General features: G+C 38.1%; 1 long non-coding RNA gene across 1 annotated transcript; it reads left to right on the top strand.

Annotated features, from left to right (window-relative positions):
* The first annotated feature begins 947 nt into the window (after positions 1-947).
* Positions 948-3,745, top strand: LOC145524707 (uncharacterized). Its single transcript, XR_014067775.1, has 2 exons — positions 948-2,998; positions 3,389-3,745. It is a non-coding gene; the product is annotated as an uncharacterized LOC145524707 (long non-coding RNA).
* Positions 3,746-5,901: the final 2,156 nt, after the last annotated feature.

Raw genomic sequence — 5,901 nt, 5'->3', positions numbered from 1 at the left:
CCTCTTCTCTCAATCCATTAAATATCAAATTTTCAAAGACTTAGTTCTTGTATCTTTTTGTTTCCCTATCTATTTTCATTCTCGGGACACCTTATCCAGTCCCTGGGCTTAGGTAACATCTATATGTCCCAAATGCCTGCATTTACATCTCCATTCCACACTTATTTGCTGAATCCTAACTTATAATTCCAAATGTTTACTCAACATCTCAATTTGGAGGTCAAATAAATGAATCAAAACTGAAGTCTTGATCTTGTTCCCTAAAGCATACCTTCCTATAGTTTTCCTCATCCAAAGATGGGAATTCTGTCCCTCCGGTTTTCATGCCATATATTTTGACGTCATTTTTGGCTCTGCTTTTTGAGTCAACAGTAGCACATGCCATTTACATACTACATCCAATCTAGCCATTATTAGATCTAGCTGAAAAACATATTGAGAATTCCATCTACCTTCGTCACTGCTATCACCCTGGTATGAACTACCATCATGCATCACTATACTTTTCCTGGCAGGTCTCACAGTTTTTGCTATTGTTCTTCTATAAACTTAAAATGAGTAATTAGAAGGTTTACTTTGAAAGGAAGTCCAATAATTTCATTATTTAAAATTCGTCCATGATTCCCACTTATCTTCACCCAAATCCTATAAGATCTCTTCATCTCCCCTTCAGTCATTCCACTTTAACCACAGTGCCTAAGGAGAACTTTCACAAACCAGACAGTGCCTGCACTAAGGAAGGGCCTTTGGTTTATCTGCTTTATCAGTTCTCTCTCTGAAGCACTCTTCCCCAGGTATCTGTATTGCTAGCTTACATCTCTCTGTGGTCTTTGCTTGTATCTCACTTTCTCAATGATGGAAATGTTGGCTATTCTGGTTGGTAATGCAATGTACCTCTACCTCATTTTTCTCAACTTTGTCAATCTCAAGACTTCTTTTACTGCTTAATTTGTTTTTTTTTTTTTTCCTGCATGACTCTTATCACCTTCTACATTGTGCACAATTTACCAGTATGTGATGTTTACACCTCACAATGTGTCTCATTCTTCTAGAACAAAAACATTGAGAGTCAGTAGTTTGAAATTTAACCCTTATTTTGTAAATAATTATTTATATAACTTGGAACACTCCTTTGACCTTTCTGGATATTGATTCTCTCTTTCATTAAAAGTGGAGATTTCACTTGGTGATTTCCAGGTCCCTTCTAACCTAAAACTGTGTCCAGCTCTAACTTATTTCTCTTGGCAAAACTCAATTGCATTATAAATCTTAAAATTGGATTTTACTCGACAGAGAGTCTTATGAAATTGGCTGTTGGAAACACAAGTGCCCAGTAGTAGCATCAATAATTAGTTGCCTCACTGAAAGTGCATTACTTTTTATAAACCTTCCCCCTTTCCCTGGTGATGACTGCATTTCTCAGGGTAAGCTGCTTTTTCAATTTAATGCATTGTTAAAACCCAAGCAAGTTTAAAAGAGTTTTTATTGTAATTACATGCTTTATTTGGACTTGGAATACAGCTATAGAATTGCTGTAACAACTTATTCTGTGTTGAATGTACAATACACAGATATGATTGTGAGGTATAATTACAAGATAAACTGAATTTTTAATCTTTGAATTCACTTATCTTATTTTGAGTAGAAAATAATAGTTTTCCTAAAGATTTTACTTTAATTAGCTAAAGCAAGAAATTGGTTGAATCATATTACACACTTTTTATTGTATGTGGATAGACCTATTTTCAGATTCCTTTTGGGGAAACGATAACCTCTTTTTTTAATTCAAAGGATATTACTCTTTCTAAACTGTCACCTCAGGACTGAAATCTTGCTGGAGCATGAGAACTAGGTGGCCATTTCTGGAGGTCTAGTGCTTGCCTATTTCTGGAGGTCTTGCCTCAGCAGTCTTTTCAAGAACTCACCGGCTGAACTCAATTATCAGAGGTCATGAGAAGGTTGCTTCTGGCACTGAACATCACACTGGAAGCCCATCATTAATGCAGCCATAATTTTTAACAACATTACACACACAGCACCAGGAAAATTCAAGATTTACCAGTCCACCCACTCCCCAACCTATAGATTGATGGCAGTTCACAAGACTCTGGAATCTCAGTAAAAACTGACTTTTTTTTTTTAAGTCAATTCTTGTAATTTATTTGACTTTGAAAGCATTGTTGGCAGATTCTTTCTACTTCAAGTATCTTTTGTGACTTATATACAAACGTATATCTTCATTTTTACTAAAGAATGACTTAACTATTTGACTGACTGTATATATCTGTCCATTTTTTGAATTACCCTAGAAGACCTACTTTTACCAGTGCATTTAACAAGCCACACTCATCTATTAACATTTGAAATGACTTTTCCAATGCAGCTTGTACAAAAAGCTTGGTTACCAGAGGATCGGGGGGATAAATGAGCAAATGGGGATTGACACATACACAATACCGTATATAAAATATGTAACTAATAAGAATCTGCTGTGTAGCACATGGAACTCTACTTAATATTCAGCAATGGCCTATATGGAAAAGGAATCTTAAAAAAAGGAGAGAGAGAGTATATATTTGTATATGTATAATTGATTCACTTTGCTGTACACCTGAAATTAATACAACATTGCAAATCAACTGAATTCCAAAAAAAATTAATATTAAATAGCAAGTATCAGCAATGTTGTGGATAAATTGATCATATACTTCTTCTGAGATGGACAAAGTTAAAAGAAAGGTGGATAGAAGTTTCAGAGCTGTAAAACTGACTGTTATCTTTTCCTCCACATAAAGTATGACAAGACAAAACATTATCATTTGGAGTTACTCTATGTTGACAACACATGTGTTTCATAACAAGACCCTCCTATTATAAGAGTCTCCATGACTTTTTTTTTTTTCTTATAAATTTATTTATTTTAGTTGGGGGCTAATTACTTTACAATATTGTAATAGTTTTTGCCATACATTGACATGAATCAGCCATGGGTTTACATGTGTTCCCCTTCCTGGACCCCCCACCCACCTCCCTCCCCATCCCATCCTTCTGGATCATCCCATTGCCCCGGCCCTGAGCCCTTGTCACATGCAACGAACATGGAATGGTGTTCTGTTTCACATATGATAATATACATGTTTCAATGCTATTCTCCCAGAACGTCCCACCCTCACCTTCTCCCTCAGAGTCCATAAAATTGTTCCATGCATCTGTGTCTCTTATTCTGTCTCGCATATAGGGTTATCGTTACCATCTTTCAAATTCCATATATATGCATTAGTATACTGTATTGTTGTTTTTCTTTCTGGCTTACTTCACTCTGTATAATGGGCTCCAGTTTCATCCATCTCATTTTAACAAAACACTTAATAACTTTTATAGACTAAAGTGTGTTCCCCCAAAATTCATATGATAAAGCTTTAACCCCTAACCTGACTATATTTTTAGACAGGTCCTTCAAACAGGCAGTTAAGGTTAAATAAGATCACAAGGATGAAATCCTTATCCAATCCAACCAGTGTCCTTATAGGAAGAGAAGGAGATACCAAGGATACACAGGTGCACAGAGAAGGAGGCCCAGAGAGGATATAGCAAGATCAAGGCCATTTGCAAGTCAAACCTACCAACACCATGATCTTGCATTCCCAGCTTCAGAACTGTAAGAAAATATGTTTCTGTTGTTTAAATCACCCAGTTTGTGGTATTTTGTTGAAGCAGACCTAGCACACTAATGCAATACACAGTTCAGTTCAGTTGCTCAGTCGTCTCCAGCTCTTTGTGACCTCATAGACTGCAGCCCGCCAGGCTTCTCTGTCCATCACTAACTCTCAGAGCTTGCTCAAACTCAAGTCCATCAAGTCGGTGATGCCATCCAACCATTTCATCCTCTGTTGTCCCCTTCTCCTCCTGCCTTCAGTCTTTCCTAGCATCAGGATCTTTTACAATGAGTGAGTGCTTTGTATCAGGTGGCCAAAGTACTGGAGTTTCAGTTTCAGCATCAGTCCTTCCAATGAATATTCAGGACTGATTTCCTTTAGGATGGACTGACTGGATCTCCTTGCAGTCCAAGGGACTCTCAAGAGTCTCCTCAAACACCATAGTTCAAAAGCATCAATCCTTTGGTGCTCAGATTTCTTAATAGTCCAACTCTCACATCCATACATGACTACTGGAAAAATCATAGCTCTGATTACACAGACATTTGTCGGCAAAGTAATGTCTCTGCTTTTTAATATGCTGTCTAGGTTGGTTAAAGCTATTCTTCCAAGGAGCAAGAGTCTTTTAATTTTATGGTTGCAGTCACCATCTGCAGTGATTTTGGAGCCCCCCAAAATAAAGTCTGTCACTGTTTCCATTGTTTCCCCATCTATTCGCCATGAAGTGATGGGACTGGATGCCATGATTTTCATCTTCAGAATGTTGAGTTTTAAGCCAGCTTTTTCACTCTCTTTCACTTTCATCAAGAGGCTTTTCAGTTCCTCTTCACTTTCTGCCATAAAGGTGGTGTCATCTGCATGTCTGAGATTATTGATATTTCTCCCAAAAACCTTGATTACAGCTATGCTTCATTCAGCACAGCATTTCTCATGATGTACTCTGCATATAAGTTAAATGAGTGGGATAACAATATACGGCCTTGACTTACTCCTTTCCTAATTTGGAACCAGCCTGTTGTTCCATGTCCAGTTCTAACTGTTGCTTCTTGACTTGCATAAAGATTTCTCAGGAGGCAGTTTAGGTGGTCTGGTATTCCCATCTGATAAGAATTTTCTACCATTTGTTGTGATCTGCACAAAGACTTTGATGTAATCAATGAATCAGAAGTTAATGTTTTTCTGGAATTCTCTTGCATTTTCTATGATCCAGCGGATATGGGCAATTTGATCTCTGATTCCTCTGCTTCTCTGGTTCCTCAACTGTGGTGCTGGAGAAGACTCGTGAGAGTCCCTTGGACTGCAAGGAGGTCAAACCAGTCAATCCTAAAGGAACTCAGTCCTGAATATTCATTGGAAGGACTGATGCTGAAGCTGAAACTCCATTACTTTGGCCAATTGATGTGAAGAACTCACTCATTGAAAAAGACCCTTATCCTGGGAAAGATTGAAGGCAGAAGAAGTAGATGACAGAGGGTGAGATGGTTGGTTGGCATCACCAACTTAATGGACATGAGTTTGAGTAAGCTCCAGGAGTTGGTGATGGACAGGGAAGTCTGGTATGCTGCAGTCCATGGGGTCGCAGAGTCAGATATGACTGAGCGAATGAACTAATACTGATCTTCTGCCTTTTCTAAATCCAACTTGAATGTCTAGAATTTCATGATTCATGTACTGTTGAAACCTGGCTGGGATAATTTTGAGCATTACTATGCTAGCGTGAAAGATGAATGCAATTGTGCCGTAGTTTGAGCATTCTTTGGCATTGCTTTTCTTTGGGATTGGAATGAAAACTGATCTTTTCCAGTCCTGGGGCTACTGCTGAGTTTTCCAAATTTGCTGGCATGTTGAGTGCAGCTATTTCGCAGCATCATCTTTTAGAATTTGAAATAGCTCAACGGGAATTCTATCACCTCCACTAGCTTTGTTCATAGTGATCCTTCCTAAGGCCCACTTGACGTGCATTCCACGATGTCTGGCTCTAGGTGAGTGATCACACCATCATGATTATCTGGGTCTTGTAGATCTTTTTTGCATAGTTCTTCTGTGTATTCTTGCCACCTTATCTTAATATCTTCTGCTTCTGTTAGGTCCATACCATTTCTGCCCTTTATTGTGCCCATCTCTGCATAAAATGTTCCCTTGGTATCTCTAATTTACTTGAAGTGATCGCTAGTCTTTCCCATTCTATTGTTTTCCTCTATTTCTTTGTACTGATCACTGAGGAAGGCTTTCTTATCTCTCCTTG

The sequence above is a fragment of the Giraffa tippelskirchi genome, chromosome 10 (genome assembly GCF_054371585.1).
Source record: "Giraffa tippelskirchi isolate mGirTip1 chromosome 10, T2T-mGirTip1v1.2.pri, whole genome shotgun sequence".
Taxonomy (NCBI): domain Eukaryota; kingdom Metazoa; phylum Chordata; class Mammalia; order Artiodactyla; family Giraffidae; genus Giraffa; species Giraffa tippelskirchi.
This window is presented reverse-complemented; position numbering and strand designations above follow the sequence as displayed.